The sequence below is a fragment of the Coenobita brevimanus genome, chromosome 24 (assembly GCF_032717465.1).
Source record: "Coenobita brevimanus isolate Jiangsu-jjx chromosome 24, ASM3271746v2, whole genome shotgun sequence".
In the NCBI taxonomy this organism is placed as follows: Eukaryota; Metazoa; Arthropoda; class Malacostraca; order Decapoda; family Coenobitidae; genus Coenobita; species Coenobita brevimanus.
The window spans coordinates 32,846,180-32,864,581 of NC_136977.1; positions in this window are offsets into that span (position 1 = coordinate 32,846,180).

Genomic DNA, 18,402 nt, shown 5'->3' on the forward strand with positions numbered 1-18,402 from the left:
TCAGGCACTCCACAGCACACCCATCCATACCTGCAGCTTTCCCTGTTTTCATCTCCTTTACTGCCTCCTGCGCTTCCTGCTTCGTGATCAAAGAATCATTCAGCTCTCCCAACACATTTATTCCTTGCACCCTTCCATCTGCCATAATCTCAGCCTCCCTTTGCTCCTCTACATTTAACAATCTTTCAAAATACTCCGCCCATCTCTTTCTTACTGCATCCATCTCAGTGAACATCCTTCCATCCTCTGCTTTTATTCGTTCTTCCTTCCCAGACTCTCCCTTTTGCACACTTTTCACCTCCTTCTAAAACATTTTCTTATTCTGTTGAAAATTCTCAGTCAACCACCTACCCCACCTCTCATCTGCTGACACTTTAGCATCACGCACAGTCCTTCTCACCCTATTCCTTTTTTCCTTATACCTCTCATATGTCACCTCATCCTTCCTCTGCACCCCCACTTACTATGCACGTCTCTTCTCAGCCACAGCCATACGTACTTCCTGGCACTACCATTCACCTCCTTTCCTTACACCACCACCCACTCGTCTCACACCACACACCTCTTCCGCATGCCCCACCACAGCACTCTTAAACAACTGCCATTCCTCCTCCACACTGCCATTTTACTTATCTTTCACTGCGTTCCACTCATTTTTCAGCTTCTCCTGACACTATCATTTTCTCTTTAATCCAACTCACTCACTTTCAAAACCTTCCTGCAACACCTAACCCTCCTAGTTCTCACCCATCTCTTACCTACTCGTAACTTTCCCTCCACCAGGTAGTGGTCAGACATACCTCCACTCTCCCCTCTCAAAACTCTCACATCCAACAATCTTCCTAGTACATTCCTGGACACAACCACATAGCCAAAAAATGCTCTATCAACAACCCTTCCACCCTCCTGTCTCACCCATGTATATTTTTAAATATCTTTTTTTCTCAAACAATGTATTTCCAATCACCATCTCTCGCTCAATGCACATCCCTATCATTCGTTCCCCATTTTCATTTCTTCCAGGCACACCATGCATACCAAGTACACCTTCAACTGCTATATTTCCCACTCTAGCATTCAGATCTCCCATCATTACCACATTCACATTCGCTCGAAAACTCTGCAGACTCTCATCAGCATCATTCCAGAAAGACTCCCTCTCTTCTTCATCCCTTTCACTACAAGGCCCATATGCACTCACAAATACCCACAACTCACGTTCAAATTTCGCTTTCACTCACATCAGTCTCGATGACACCTCCTTCCATTCAGTCACACACTGCTATACTTCCGGACTCACTAATACAGGTACACCTTCTCTTGCCCTCCCTCTATCAACACCTGACAATCTTCCATTCACACTTCTAAACTTAGACACACCTTCCCTTTTACCTTTGTTTCACTCAAGGCTAACACATCGAACTTTCTTCTCATAAACATTCTCCCAGTCTCCTCCCGTTTACCCTCAATCGTACTACATCCACCCACATTCATAGACCCAATCAGCAGGATATGGGGATAACTCAATTCCCCATCCCTTTCTCTGGCCTGTCTCTTTTTAGGAACTAAAAAAACAGAGGAGGGGGCCTCTATCCCCCTCACCTCACCCTTTTTAGTAGCCTTTTACGACACGCAGGGAAATAAGGTGGCAGTAGTATTCTTCTTAACACAACAGGGGAGGACACAACGTACATATATATATATATATATATATATATATATATATATATATATATATATATATATATATATAATGTGGGTGCTTGAGTAGTGTGATGCGTAAGGATGGAGGTTTGGAGGGTGAAGTGCTTGAAAGGGTACAGCAGGGAAGAAAGGTTGCTGGTTCTTTGAAAGCAGTGATAAGAAACAGGGAAGTAAGCATGGAAGGGAAAAAGTTACTACATGACAGTATTGTGATACCAACTCTAACGTATGGAAGTGAAGCTCGGACGTTGTTGGAAGGACACAAGTCAAGAGTGAGAGCAGTGGAAATGAGTTATTTAAGAGAAGCCTGTTGAGTCACATGGAGAGACAGGCTGATGAATGAGGATATAAAGGAGCGTTGTGGTGTGGATGTGGATGTGATAGGAAGCGTTATGAGGAACACACTGAGGTGGTTTGGCCATGTGGAGAGGATGGAGGGTGAGAGACTGACTAAGAGAGTGTATGTGAGTGAGGTGGGGGGGGGAAGGGGAAAGGGGAGACCGAGGATGAGATGGAGGGATGGGGTGGAGAGGTATATGAGAGAGAGGGGTGTGAGTTGGGAGCAAGGCAGTGAAATGGAGGGGGACAGGGCGACGTGGAGGCGATTTGTTTGTGGCCACCCCAAACGGGATTGAGGCGTCTGGCAAAATATATATATATATATATATATATATATATATATATATATATATATATATATATATATATATATATATATATATATATGTATATGTATGTGTGTGTGTGTGTGTGTGTGTGTGTGTGTGTGTGTGTGTGTGTGTGTGTGTGTTTTTATCTCTGTTCAGCTCCCTGTCTGCTTAGCAATGGTGGTATGAAAAAGAAACTAGTCACCGCATTAGAATAAACTTTTATCTTATTTTTACCCACGGCTATAGTCATCCGGTCCTTAAGTGACCAGCGTTTTTCTTCTTTTGCTTCTTATGTTTTTGGCGAATTTATTAAAAGGAGGTCTTTGGAGATGAAAGTGGTGCCATAGATGGTAATTTGTTATGGAGAATCTAAATCTGCCGTCAGCTGACACCTGAGGTGGCGCCATCTAGCGCCTCTCTCTGTTAAGGCTAGTTACTTTTCACAGCAAACTGTTTGAAACAAAAGCCTCACCGCAGGTCCCAGAGCATTACTACTCGTGTTTCCTACCGCACTAAACAGAAAATGTTTACCCATTTACCCATTCCGTTTCACCCCCCCTTCCCCCGTGTGTGTGTGTGTGTGTGTGTGTGTGTGTGTGTGTGTGTGTGTGTGTGTGTGTGTGTGATTACAGAAATGCAGAAGGTAATGAAGGTGAAATGTAAGAGGGGGGAAAGGGAAGATAAACAGTGGGTAGGGGAAAATCAATAAGAACCTGAAGTAGGTAACTGGAGAAAGGAAGAAAGAGAGAGGAAAAGTGTAGGTAAAGAAATAGTCAAATGAAAAAGAAAAGGTAAAAGAAGAAAGAGTAGATAAGATTTTTTTTTTTTTTTTTTTTTGCTACAAGTATGGTTAAGAAAAAGAAAATGGAGAGAGAGAGAGAGAGAGAGAGAGAGAGAGAGAGAGAGAGAGAGAGAGAGAGAGAGAGAGAGAGAGAGAGAGAGAGAGAAGGTCAGTGTATGATGAATGCCGTGTGGATGATAAAGTTACCCCCCAGTGTTGGAGATTACCCAGTACCAGATTACAAAGGGATCAGTGCAACCTCTCCATCTCGTGAACGGGGTGTGAGTGATGCTCGCCATTCAGTACCCCTCCCCACTCCTTAGCATTACCTCTTTCCACTTCCACTCCTTTCTCCCCTTTCTCACTCTCTCTTTTTTACTTTCTCACGACTCTTCCTCCCCCCGACCCTCTGCACTCTCCTCTCCCCTCCCCCTTCCTGTACTCCACCTCTTCCTTTCCATTTTTCTCAACCTCTCACTCCCCTCCCCCCCACACTCCATTGCAACCCCATTTTTCCTGCATATCATTTCACCCACGTTTCTGCCCTCCACCTCTCTCCTCCCTCCTCTCACCACAGCTGCTATTTCCTTAATGAATTGGAACAACATCAGAACAGTAGATATTCCTAAACAGCTACTTCTTATTTTGATTTTCGTGGTAAATTTTCATTTTTTGGTGGAGTTGAGGTGTAGCGATTCCCCATCCCAGCACTTGTGTTATAAACTCTCCTTTAATTTCCTGTTTTGCTATCTTGATATTGGATTCATAAATTATAGTCATAACTTGTCTTAATCTACCAGTCTTAAAAAGACCAATATTTGTTACTGTTTGTTTTCCATTGTACTCTAATGGTAACAGAGGAGGGATTGCATAGTACCTGGACCGTTCTTTCTCCTTGTATTCAAATCCTTAGAATCAAAATTCTTATTCTACTCTTTGCAGTCTCCTGTAATCCTAGGAATTTAATTAGAATGATTGTGGTGATATTGGAGATTATGGGTTGGCGGAACTATTCTGATAATATAATGGTATAACACTCGTACTCGTACTACCAGCTTCTCCATTCTCTTCACACATTCACTTTTTTTTTTTTTTTCAAAATTGGTTGGCAGTGTTTATATTGTATCAAAGTTACTCATACATGTCCCACCTCCCGTAAAGCCTGCTGCTTCTTTTACTTTCATTCTCATACCCTTTTCACCCTCCTCGCTCATCCCGTTCTGCCCCTTTCCTAGTTTTTTTTCCGATATCCCTTTCCTCACAGTCCCCTCCTCGTCATCCCCCTCCCACCTTTTCCTTTTTCCATACTTTCTCCCATTTCCCTCCTTGCCCTTCCATCTCCCCATTGTCCTTTCCTCTTCCTTCTCTCTCTATCCTTCTCTCCTTGCCTCCCTCCCTTTTTCCCCATTCCCCTCTCTCACCCCCCGAGTACCCTTCCTTATGCTTCCATTCCTCTTTCTCTCCTCCACCCCCCCTCCCCAACGCATCTGCAAGATAAGGTGGTGTGGAGGTACTGGGATGACAGCGGGGTCAGAGCATCCTTCTTATACCCGGTATGACCGCCCCAGCCACTGCCCTTCTCAAAAACCAGTTGCATCTTCACCCACCATGCTTTATTTTTTCACATTTCCTCTTCCTTTACTAAGTCATCGTCTTTCCTAGTTTTTCTCCAAATCTTTTTCTTTACTTGTTTACATTTGCTTGGTCATTTCATCGAACATTCACGTTCATTTCGGGACTTTGGCGAAAGCTTTGCCATTGCACTTGACATCTCAAAGGCTTTTGATCGAGTCTGGCATAAATCTTTAATTTCCAAACTGCCCTCCTACGGTTTCTATCCTTCTATCTGTGCCTTCATCGCTAGCTTCCTTTCTGGTCGTTCTATAGCCGCTGTTGTAGACGGCCATCGTTCTTCTCCTAGATCTATCAGCAGTGGTGTTCCTCAGGGCTCTGTCCTATCACCAACTCTCTTCCTTTTATTCATCAATGATCTTCTAAGCTGTACATCTAACCCTATCCACTCATACGCTGATGACTCCACCCTTCACCTTTCCATTCGGTTCCCGCAACGCCCATCTCAGCAGTTACTTCAAGAAACAAGGGATGAGGCTATGGCACACCTAATGTCTGACTTGGCTCGTATCGCTGACTGGGGTAAAAATAATATGGTTGTCTTTAATGCATCTAAGACTCAGTTCTTACACCTATCAACCCGACAAAATCTCCCACAGGTATACCCATTAATGTTTAATAATATTCAGCTTAATCCTGCATCATCCTTGAACATGCTTGGGGTTTCATTTACTCGGGACTTATCTTGGAAAGACCATATTACATCTCTTGTAAAATCTGCTTCCAAGAGATTGGGTGTGCGAAGCCGACTCCGCTCTTTCTTTACCCCTGCACAATTGTTGACTCTATACAGAGGTTTTATCCGCCCCTGTGTGGAGTACAACTCTCATGTGTGGGGAGGCTCCCCACATGCAGCTCTTCTCAATATGGTGGAGTCAAAGGCTTTTCGTCTCATTAACTCTCCTCCTCTTACTGACTCCCTTCAACCTCTGTCTCTTCACCGCACTGTTGCATCTTTATCTCTTTTCTATCGCTACTTTAATGGTCACTGCTCTGCTGAACTGTCTGCTTGCATTCCTCCACCTCTACGACGGGCGCGTAGCACCCGTCTGGCAGCAAACTCTCATCCCTTTTCTGTCCAACTCTCTAATGCAAGAGTTAACCGTTACTCCCAGTCTTTCATTTATGCAACAGGTCAGCTCTGGAACTGTCTCCCTCTATCTGTATTTCCTGCTGCCTATGATCTCCAGTCTTTCAAACGCAGTGTGTCCAGGCATCTCAAAATGATCGGATCTTGAATTTGGCTCTCTCTTGTATTTTGTTTTTCTCTTGGAGGGAACTGTTACTGCGGGCCATGGCCTTTGGTTCCTTCTTCCTCGCATAAAAAAAAAAAAAAAAAAAAATTCATTTCTTTTTTATTTTAATCCCCTCTCTTTCACTAAGTCATTATCTTTCCTAGTTCTTTACCAAGCCATCTTCCTTGCATGCCTGCACTTTTATTTGCTTATCTTCACTAAACTGTCAACTTCCCTCTCTCTTTATTTTCCCTTCAGTTCCTTTCATCTTATGTACGTATTCACAAGGCATGCGCATTTTACTTTTCACACTCCTTCTCCAAGTCATTTTTCTTCCTTATTTTGCATTCTCATCAAACCATTCCCTTTCCTTTCATCAAATTCCATTTTTGTTTCATGATAATCAAACCTTCTCTCCTTCCATTCTTCTTTCTACTTATTCTTCCTTCTTTCCTTCCTTCCTTTTAATCTACTTTTGTATCTTTTCTCCTGACCATCCTCAGTCTCTTATATATACTCGTTTCCTCCGATTGCACATTCACTGCTCTGTGTGTGTGTGTGTGTGTGTGTGTGTGTGTGTGTGTGCTTCTGTCTCATAAAGCAAATTACATTCTCACAGGCGTTTATACCCTGCAAGGGGTCTCTCCTGAGCTGAATAAAATCGTCTGGTGGTTGCAAGAAGAAAATGAGTCGTCGTGTTGAAGAGACCAACCCCTTCAGTACGATTACGTCTTTGTTGCTTATTGATCCTGTCTCCAGACGATTTTATTCATCCCAAGGGAGACCTCCGGAAGAGAAAAGGTTAACGAAGGATATATTTGATCAGTTTAATTCCCCAAATTTTATTTTTTCAGTGAAGAAGGAACCAAAGGATAGAACTTCGTAAAACTGTTCCCCCTTAAGGAGAGAGAGAGAGAGAGAGAGAGAGAGAGAGAGAGAGAGAGGCGATTTACTTTCAGTCGCAGTAGGTAAGAGTAATATAACTTTCTTATCTTTTCAGGTGCAACCCAAGAATTGCAGTTGAAAACGTGAGTAGTATTGCTACTGAGTCATGACTATGTTTCTTTTGACTGAACTTGGCCCCGATATTCGTCAATTTTCGGTTCATTTTATGTTGCCTAACTATGCAGAACACAGCACTGCGGCTCTACTTCCTTTAAGCAGCACTTCTTCATGACTTGCATCAAATTCTAGTGCTAATTTATTGTTACAACTCGGCATTCAGGATGGAAAGATGTCTGTTTAGACCACTTTAAAGTAAAAAGAGTATAGTTCTTTCACTTCTCTTTTTACTTTTTACCTTCATTATGAAATTTCCCTCGCCCATTTCAGTCGTGCAGGATGTTACCTCAACCTTTTATAGCATAGGACTAAAGGAAGAAGGCCTTCTGCTTTGCTACCCTGTCCTTAAACTGAGGTAAAAACAGTTTTTTTTTTTTTTTTTATGCGAGGAAGAAGGAACCAAAGGTCATGAGCCCGCAGTAACAGTTCCCTCCAAGAGAAAAACAAAATACAACAGGGAGCCAAATTCAAGATCCGATCATTTTGAGATGCCTGGACACACTGCGTTTGAAAGACTGGAGATCATAGGCAGCAGGAAATACAGACAGAGGGAGACAGTTCCAGAGCTGACCTGTTGCATAAATGAAAGACTGGGAGTAACGGTTAACTCTTGCATTAGAGAGTTGGACAGAAAAAGGATGAGAGTTTGCTGCCAGACGGGTGCTATGCGCCCGTCGTAGAGGTGGAGGAATGCAAGCAGACAGTTCAGAGGAGCAGTGACCATTAAAGTAGCGATAGAAAAGAGATAAAGATGCAACAGTGCGGCGAAGAGACAGAGGTTGAAGGGAGTCAGTAAGAGGAGGAGAGTTAATATGGATAGTATCTGATAATAGTAAAGCCATATAATCTTGGAGGATCTTAAGTTTTATGTATTCTTGGATCTCTCTCTCTCTCTCTCTCTTAAGTTTTATGTATTCTTGGATCTCTCTCTCTCTCTCTCTCTCTCTCTCTCTCTCTCTCTTAAGTTTTATGTATTCTTGGATCTCTCTCTCTCTCTCTCTCTCTCTCTCTCTTAAGTTTTATGTATTCTTGGATCTCTCTCTCTCTCTCTCTCTCTCTCTCTCTCTCTCTCTCTCTCTCTCTCTCTCTCTCTCTCTCTCTCTCTCTCTCTCTCTCTTCTCATCCATTTTTTGTTTCTTTTCCACGTTCACTTCGACATTCGTATTCCTTCCTCCTAAATTTCCAGACCCGTGCCTCCTCCCCATCCATGATATATTGCTCTATTGTTGTGTTAACACCAGCTCGATAGGCACGTTCGATTTCTGCTTCGTCTCCCCTTCCAGTCCAACTCTCTTTCATCATCATCATCATCCTGATCATCTTCTCCTATTTCTCTTCCTTTCCCCTCATCCTCATCTTCATTCATGTTTTCTCCTGCTGCTGTTGGTGTATTGGTCTTCTTTTAGGTATTATTATTTATCGTCCCCATACATATGGCGAAGCTTAGTGTTACCTCCGCCAACGAAGTTGGAGGAGGTTATGTATTCACCTGTTTGTCTATTTGTTTGTCCACATCATATCCCCAAAAGTTCTCGATGAATTTCATTGAAATATTGAGGAAGGGTGAGCCGTAGGCCAAGACAGAATTGATTAAATTTGGGGGCAGATTGGGATCCGGATCAGGATCCTATGTATTCCACACAGTGTAAGTTCTCAATGAATGTCAATGAAATTTTGTGGAAGGGTGGGCTATGGGCCAAGAAAAAATGATTAAATTTTGGGGTGGATCCGGATCCAGTTCCAGCATTGGCGGAGGTATTCACTCTCTGAATGCTTTCTGGTTTTGTTAAGTATTATTATTCTTTTTCTTTGCACTTTTATTCTTAGATTTTGATGATATCATACAGGAAGGTACCCTAGGGTAACCCAAGTACTTGTTGCAAACACAAATGACCTTGACCTATTTTTGAAGATCATAATTATACTAATTATTTGTGCCAAATATGCATGTTTGGAATTGAGATATCCCACACACTTATTTGGATACAGTTATTTGGTTTAAAATCCTATGATAAAAAAATATGCTGAGAATTTTGGCTGGATATTTTGCCATTTAGCCTCGTGCAAAGTGCCGAATCCAAATCTGCTCTATGTTTTCTCTGTAACACTTTTCAGAGAAAACCACAAAAGTTGTAAAGCTGTAACTTTACAGACATATAGATGTGATCCCTGTCTATTTATCTAAAAGAAATGCGGTATGGTGATAGTTAAGCATACAGTTAGTAGTTACTGAGACAAATGTAAAATGTACCAGTGCTTACAAAGACAATCAATACCATAAAAATAGTTAAGGCGAAGCTTCCTTATTGTGACTACACAATAAGTAAATAGGTAGCTAATTAATTACTATTACTACTACTACTACAACTACTACTACTGCTACTAGCTGTAGTAGTAGTAGTAGTAGTAGTAGTAGTAGGTATATGTGAAGCTACAGAACGTGGTGAAATTTGTTTTGTCCTATCTGATGGAATCAGGATTCCGTGGACTTGAATGATGAGTGAATGGAAGCGTCCCCCATTGTACTGGGCAAACTTAGGCTGTCTGGACGTTGTTACTCCTCATTCTGCTCTAGGGTAGGAAAGAAGGTCCGGATGATGATGATGATGATTATTATTGTTATTATTATTATTATTATTATTATTATTATTATTATTGTAATTATTATTATTATTATTATTATTATTATTATTATTATTAAGCTTCGCAAGATAAATGGTGATGATTATTGTTTTCGTATTATTATTATTATTATTATTATTATTGTTATTATTATTTGCATTTTTTTCTTAGATCTTGATGATATTGTACATGAAGGTACCCTAGAGTATCTCAAATACTTGTACCAAGTATAAATGACATTGACCTATTTTTCTGTCTACCTTATCTATCTACATACCAAGGCCGTTTCCCCTCTAACAGGAGTCGGCCAAGACAGGACGACACGCTCACTTCATTTGCGGCGCAAAAAATTGCTTATTTGAAATTGAAATATGTCAAAAACTAATTGAGACACAGCTATTTGGTTGAAAACCTTTTGATTAAAAACTTTGGTGGGAATTTTGGCTGAATAGTTTTTCTGAACCTGTCAGGGTGACCCGATGGCACTTTGATAGGGCAAACTGGGATGGATTTAGAAATTATCTTGCTGACATTCCATGGCAGTCTTTCTTCTCTAGTCATCCCAATTCTACCCAGTCCCATATTTGCGACTTAATACTAGCTTGTATGGATTTATTCATACCAAGTCAACAGTTCTCTAAAAGATCGAACTCTCCAAAATGGTTTGATGGCAACTGTGCCAGAGCAACAGCCCAAAAGTCATTAGCATATAACTCTTACTTAAAATAAAAAAACATCTGAATCACTCTCCCAATTTAAAATTGCTAAAAATCATGCAAAAGCTGTATTAAATCTATCTAAATCAAACTTTCTTCAAAAGCAAGCATCAAAACTACTTAACAACCCTAATGACAATAGAATATTCTGGTCACCTCTTCATTCTTTCAATAATAACTTTATCAAGTCATCTTCAATTCCCCCACTAAAATCTTCAGATGGTAACATTACAAATGACCCGCGTGGGAAAGCAGCTATCTTTGCTAGTACCTTTGGCAGAAACTCTACCATAGACGATACCAGCCAGAATGTCCCAGTACTAGAATTTGACTCTCCCGAAATTGCCACACTTAAACTACAGACAAGATACGTAAAATCCATCCTAGACAATTTACCTACCAACAAGGCTCCAGGCCCAGATGGAATTCTGCCAATTGTTTTGAAAAAGTGTTCCCCCGAACTTGCCTCTCTTCTAGCTAAATTATTTAGACTATGCATACGTACTTCTTTATTCCCAAATGCATGGAAAGAAGCCAATATCCACCCAATTCCGAAGAAAGGAAGTTCGTCTGCCCCCCCCCCATTACAGATCAATAGCTGTCACATCTTCTCTTGGTAAGGTATTTGAAACATCAGTTAATAAGCAGATTGTTAAACATCTTGAATCCAACAACTTAATTAGTGATAGACAATATGGTTTTCGCCACGAAAGATCCACCATTGACATACTCAATCTCCTAACTCATGCCATCCATCAATCAATTGATCTACATGGAGAAACTCATGCAGTAGCTCTTGATATTTCTAAAGCTTTCAACAGAGTATGGCACCGTTCCCTGCCGTCCAAACACCCTTGTTATGGACTAACGTCTTTTGTTCCTTTGATTTCTTTATATCTTAGTGACAGGAAAATAAGAGTTAAAGTAGATGATGTATATTCCAATTTCCACTCAATTAACGCCAGCGTGCCACAGGGATCAGTTCTGGCGGCAACCCTATTTCTGGTTCATATTAATGATCTCTTATCTGTCACCCACAATCCCATTCACTCATATGCAGATGACTGAATACTACATAGTTCATTCACACTCAGACACCCATTTACAAAGTCTAATATTTCTACCTCTGAAATCAGTACAGTCATCTCCATAAATCAAGATTTATCTACGATCAGTGAATGGGGACAAAAAACCTTGTCTCTTTTAATGCTAGTAAAACTAAATATATACAGTTTACTAATAGACAGATATTGACAGATTCGTACATTACCTTCAGTGCTACTAATATTCCCATCTCCAAAAGTATTGAAATTCTTGGCGTCTCACTTAACAATGCCCTCAGCTGGACCTCTCATGTCAGATCACTTGCTGAATCCGCCTCAAAGAAACTTGGATTATTGTACAGAGTCCGTAACTTCTTCGCTGATGAGCAGTTAGCTATAATTTATAAGAGTCATGTGCGCTCTCAGCTTGAATATTGCTCACCCTTGTGGAATGGTTGTGGAGAGGTTGCATTAAAACAACTAGAGAAAATTCAGAACAAAGGTGTTAGAATCAGTAACAACCCTGCCATTACAAATAAACTACCTCCCCTGCAAGTAAGAAGGAATATTGCCTCCCTTGCATTATTTTACAGATATTTTTTTGGCAAATGCTCATACGAAGTTGCATCCATGGTGCCACCTCTCCATGCCTTCCCTCGTGCTACACGGGCATCTGGTAGCGCTCATGACAGGAATGTCACTCAGCCATATTGCAGAACTTCTGCCTATCAGAATTCTTTCATTCCCCGAACTGCCTCTCTCTGTAACTCGCTTCCCCGAAGTTGTTTCCCTCCAAATTTCAACCCACAGCTGTTCAAGTCTAACTGTTACAGATATTTTATGAACAGAGGACACCAGTAATCTGGTGAATGGATTATTTTTTTTTTATTCATTTGTTTTTCCTTCCTACATTCTGTTATTAAAAAAAAAAAAAATAGCTTAGTGGAAAGTACCGAATTTAAATCTGCCCAGTGTTTTCTTTGTCGCACGTTTAGAGAAATCCACAAAAGCTGAAAAGCTTTAACTTTAAAGAAATATATCTGTGATCCCTCCTATTACCTGAAAGGAATGTGGTTATATTCAAGCATACAGTTAGCCAGTTACTGAGAAAAAAGTAAAATGTACCCAGGCGTTCTTCCACACCTTTGTCTTCAGATCTTAGTTGATCTTACTCAAGAAGCTACCTTAGGTTAATCTAAGTACATATTCCAAATACGAATGACACTGAACTACTATTGATTGTCACAGACTTTTTTATGATGCCAAAAGTTCATACCTCATATACCATAAATACTTATGGCTATGCTTCCTTATTGTGGTTACAGAATAAGTCATTTGGTAGGTAGTTGATGATAATAATAATAAAAATAGTAATCATAATAATAATTGTAATAGTAATAAAAAATAATAATAATAATAATAATTATTATTATTATTATTATTATTTATACGTACTATTATTATTATTATTATTATTATTATTATTATTATTATTATTAATACTATTATTATTATTATTATTATTATTATTAGTAGTAGTAGTAGTAGTAGTATTGACTTTTTGGTAGATGTTCTTATCATTATCCTTTTCCTTCTTTCTGACCCTCCCATGTGTCCTATTTTTCATCTTTTCTTTTTGTTTTATTCCTCTTCTTGTCTGTCCTTCCCTATAGCATTAATCAGTCATCATTTTTTTTGTCATATTTCATGCGAAATTCTTTCCCGTCATTTCATCGCCCTTCTCGCCATTACTCTGTCATTTCCCTCTTCTTTCCAGTGTTTTATCATTTCTTTCTTCCCTCTGTCTTACTCATTCTCTTCTCCTCCTCTTCCTACTGTCCACCCCTATATTTTTTTTTTCTTCCTCCAGTCTCGCTTGGGTCCTTATTATTTACTCCTTTCTCACCTCTTCCCCTTTGTTACCTGCTCCTCCTTCCCTTCCACTTTTCCCATCGTCCTGCTTAACATTTTCCGTCTACTTCCTTCCTTCATTGCATTCCCTTCCATGGCCACCTTGTTCTTACTGTCCCATCCCATTCATTTCCTATTCTTCATTTCTCCCTCCCAGTCCGCTCTCTCCCATCCTCTGTCTCGCCATCTCCCATTTCCCTGCTTCATTTGTTTTTTCTTCAACGGAGGTAAAATGAAATTCCTTACCCCGTATTTCATCTTCAAAGTGATAGCAGCCCCTCTCTTTCCACATCTCTTTCTACTCTCCTCATCTTCTTTTCATTCCCACCTATCCCGTTTCCCATATCTCCTCCCTTCCCTTTTTCCGCTTCCTGTCTCCTTTTCCTCTTACATCCGCTTCCTTCCACTTCTCTGCATGTTCGTTTTTCCCATTCGTCTACTTCCTACCTTCTCTTTCTGCTTATCCTCCTTCTCTCCCGAATTAATTTTGCTCTTTTCTTTCCCTCCTTTCATCCTCATCTCATTCCTCTCTAGCCATTCCAGTCTTATCCTACCATCTCTCCTCTCTCTCTCTCTCCCCATTTTTCCAGTGCTCACCCTCTCTCTCCCCATCCCCGACTCCTCCTCCCTTTCCTGTTGCTTTTATCTTCTCTTCCTCACGATCTGTCTCCCAATCTCTTTTCATTTGTCTTCTTTTCCTCCCTTCCACCCTTCCTCCTACCTCCTTATCCTCTCCTCTCCTTCTCTATCTCCTCCCCCCCCATCTTTCGTTTCCTCCATCTCTCCCCTCCTCCATCTCTCCCCTCCCCTCTCTTATATTCCTTTGCCCTTTCCGCATTCCTTCATGAAAGTGGAACCAGCCTCTGTCTCTCTCAGTTTTTCTATCACCACAAAATTGACACGAGAGAGAGAGAGAGAAGACGAAGAAGAAGAAGAAGAAGAAGTAGGTGAAGAAGAAGACGAGGAAGAAGAAGTAGAAGAAGAAGAAGAAGAAATAAACAGGAAGACGGAGAAAGAAAGCAGGGTGAGACATTAGCATGAGAAAGCGAGAAAGAGAAACGTGTGGAGTTACAGGTGTCGTGGGAAAATGTACACTTGTTGCTGAAAGTGTATACCTGTTCATAGTGTAAATTACAGGTGCAGGGAGATAACAGACGTGTAGGTAGGTGGGTGGTAGCGTGGGAAACAAGACGGCTAGTGGCGTGGGTGGAGGTGATGGTATAAAGGGAATGAGTTAATGAGTGAGCAGGGAAATGCGCATGCACGTAAGCGTACGAAAGTGCTCGTGCAAACACACACACACACACACACAAACAGAAAGAGAGAGAGAGAGAGAGAGAGAGAGATTGTAACAAATTGAGCGAGAACTGAATAGTTTAATGTAAGAGTGAAAGTAAGAATGGCGTTGGGTGTAAGTGGGATTAAGAAGCAGAAAGGTCACCCACATCTTGAAGCGTGAAATTCGGTAGTATGAGACACCGTCAGATCAAAACTGCCTCATAAAACGTCTTAGGGGTGATGAGAAACTCACTGGTTGCGGTGTATTAGAGGGGAAGACTCAAGTGATAAAATGATGACTTGCCCAGATGAGGGTGGAGATGCTGGGTTGGTGTGGGTAAATTATGAGAACGTGTGTGTGTGTGTGTGTGTGTGTGTGTGTGTGTGTGTGTGTGTGTGTGTGTGTGTGTGTGTGTGTGTGTTGGGGCGCACATGTGTGATTTTTGAGTTGTTGAGATGTCAGTGGGTTAGGACTGTGTTTATAATACGATGAAGGCTGATATAAGAGTGTGTGAGTATGCTTAGGTATTGTATGTGTGATGCTTTGTATGATGTGGACTGGCTGGGAAAGTGTTACATGAGGAAACTGTATGAGCTGCTTATTTGGCAACTGGAAGTTCTTGTTATTGTTAACATATGGAAGGCAGACAGAGATGTGTGTGTGTTTGTGTGTGTGTGTGTGTGTGTGTGTGTGTGTGTGTGTGTGTGTGTGTGTGTGTGTGTGTGTGTGTGTTTAGATGTAGGGGTTTGTAGGTGTGGATATGTGCAGGTGTGGGTGTGTGCTATTGTGGTACTCGTAGTATGCTGTTGTGGATATAAGTGAGGATATGTGCATTGTGCAAGTTTTGATGCCTGCCGGTGTGGACATGGAAATATTCTTTCATATATTCAGCCCTGAAAGTATACAAGGAAGCCTGTAACCGAGGTTTAAATACCCACTTGCCTGCTACGTACCAACAGAAGACTTATTCCAGCTTCCTTCAAGCGTCACGCTGTGGACAGGGTAGGAATGTGAGGTGAGAAATATGTAGCCTATTATGAAAGATCTATAAACAGAAGTATGAGAGCAGTAATGAAATTTTTTAAAGACGAGCATAGGACTTTGCCAGTGAGGATGAGATGTGGTGTGAGATGCCATTCTATGAACAAAATGAGGATATGATATAAGAAATGTGTGCTTTGAGGTGAACATGCAAATGGTAAGAGTCCTTGAAACGTGCTGTTATGAAGTCAGATAAGTATGACATATGCGAGGTGTTTCTTCGTGGACTGGGTGCGAATGTGAAGTGAGAAATGTTAGGAACGTCTTGTGGTAAATATGTAAGAAGTAGGTACGAGATTTGGAAGCTTTGGCATGTTATGAGGGCAGGCGTGATGAACAGAAGTAACATGAGACCAGTCTGACATTCGAGGACCAATGTGAAACCTCGGGCAGAAGGGCGAGGACCACCACCTATTACCGGCAAGTTAAACCGTTGTTCCCTCTCAGCAGCAGAATGCAGTCAAGGGGGAGCTCGATCCTGTCTCCTCCAGCTTCTCTGAAATCGGAGGATGTTCTCCGACCCCTCTGAGGTTTTCACCTCCAGGATCGCTAGGGACGATGGAGCAACACCCAGCTTTGTGAGGGCTGCAGCACTTTTACATGCCAACAGCCCCGCCAGATGAGAGTCACGGCCTCAGCCGATGTCGCGGGCCCATTGTCGGTTCCAGGGAGTCTGACGCACTGATTTTGCCAGCTGAGGACAGGTGGATTTGGTAACACTGCGCGACGCTCTAGGGCGGTGATTGGTCAGTTCCTGTCGTGTTTGAACGTGCACCAAATTGACTTTGTATTCCAACCAAGGCCCTCTTTTATTTGTAAAATACCAGGTTATACAGATACAAATTAAAGCATTGATATCTTTAATGATAATTGTGTGCCTTTTAAATTATTAGAGATAAACCTGAATGACAGTGATAAAACTAAATAAAGTCGCAACTGGACGCATACGGACACAGCGACTGTGGCGGGAATTCAGATGTTCATAGCAAGGTGGTTCCGAGGTCCTGTGAAGGCTCGAATGTTTTTCCCACCACTGCTACACAGTGTCACAGTTTACAGTCTACACCATGCCCTTCGTAACCTCATCTACTAATACACACCCTTACCCTAGATATGCTTAGCTTATCTTCTAATAATTATGATTTGTGTAAGCACACACACACACACACACACACACACACACACACACCTCACTGGGGCCAATATCTGCTATTCTCAATATATATAGTGTACATACACATTTTCATTACCTTCGTACGTAACAGTAGCTTTAAAAATCTGCATTTGTTTGTATTCATAGTCAGATTCAGTAAAATTATTTCTTACATTAATAAAAGTTTGGCGTTAGATTTTCCTGAATATTTTCGTATCATAAGAGACAGACGGACATCTTATCCCTGGCCACCATGCACCCTCTTCTCAAGCATGATGTATCTATGTCCCCTCGACAGAGAGGAGCAGGGAAAGTAAGGGATTACATCACCGTAGAATGAACCGGATTTTTGTAATGGTGGAAAAAAGGAAAGTAAGAGAAAAGCAAACCCTATGAGAAAATAATAGTTGAACTATGCTGCTGTAATAAAACCGCGTGCAGTGTGAACGAAATCAAACATAATGAAATTAATGTAAACAAATACATCAGTCGCTGACTGTTGTCCGTATGCGTCCAGTTGCGACTTTACTTGGTTTTGTTATCAACGTCGTTCAGGTTTATCTCTAATGATTTAAAAGGCACATATTTATCATTAAAGATATCATTGCTTTAATTTCTGTCTGTATAATCCAGTATCTTACAAATAAATGAAGGCCTTGGCTGGAATACAAAGTCAATTTGGTGCACGTTCAAACACGACGGGAATTGACCAATGACCGCCCTAGAGCATCGCGCAGTGTTACCAAATCCACCTTTCCTCAGTTGGCAAAATCGGTGCGTCAGACTCCCTGAAACCGACTATAGTTGCCCACCGATACCCCGCCTCTTTCACTTCAGGGGTTTTATAGTATTTAACTTTACATGCGTATGCTGAATCTGTTGAAGTATAGTGGGCATCGGAGACAACCTGCACGTCTAATTAAACAACAGCAGTGCCCGTGTCGATCGGAAGATCTGGCCGTGTCATTACTGCACCTGCAAGTAATAATACTTCTTTCCCGACATGACAGTTAGGATATGCTCGTTGTAATTATCCCTGTAGATAGTCAACGAGCCTGTCGTGCCAGGCGACACGGATCTCATGAGTAAGAGCACATCCCTGTAGAACGAGGACTGGGTAAGAATGTTATGTGAGGAACACCTGTTATCAGGTGAGCAAGCAGATGGTGTGATGGTGTGTGGGTTGGAATTGCTGGAATGTCAAGCAGGTGTACATGAACGTGTTGCTGTGTTGCGAGCGGTCCTTCATAGATGAGGTAGGAGTGTGAGGTGAGGAATACAGTATGCTTAACAGGCTGCGTAAACCAATGGTGCGTTATGACGATGGTGTTGCTTAGTGAGTGTTGCTTCTGTAGTTTTGGCCTCTGGCTTAGCAGAAATGAGTATTAAATGTGGTATTGGAATCCTTCCATGTCAACAGGGTAGGCATGTGAGAATAAAAATGTATGCTATTTGGTTTGTGGCAGAAATGATATTAAGAAGTGTAGATATGTAATGAAGGCAGGAGTTACTGAATAAATGTTGTTGTTGTTGCTGAGGCTAGTGTCGTTGTTGTTGACTCTGAGAGGCCCCA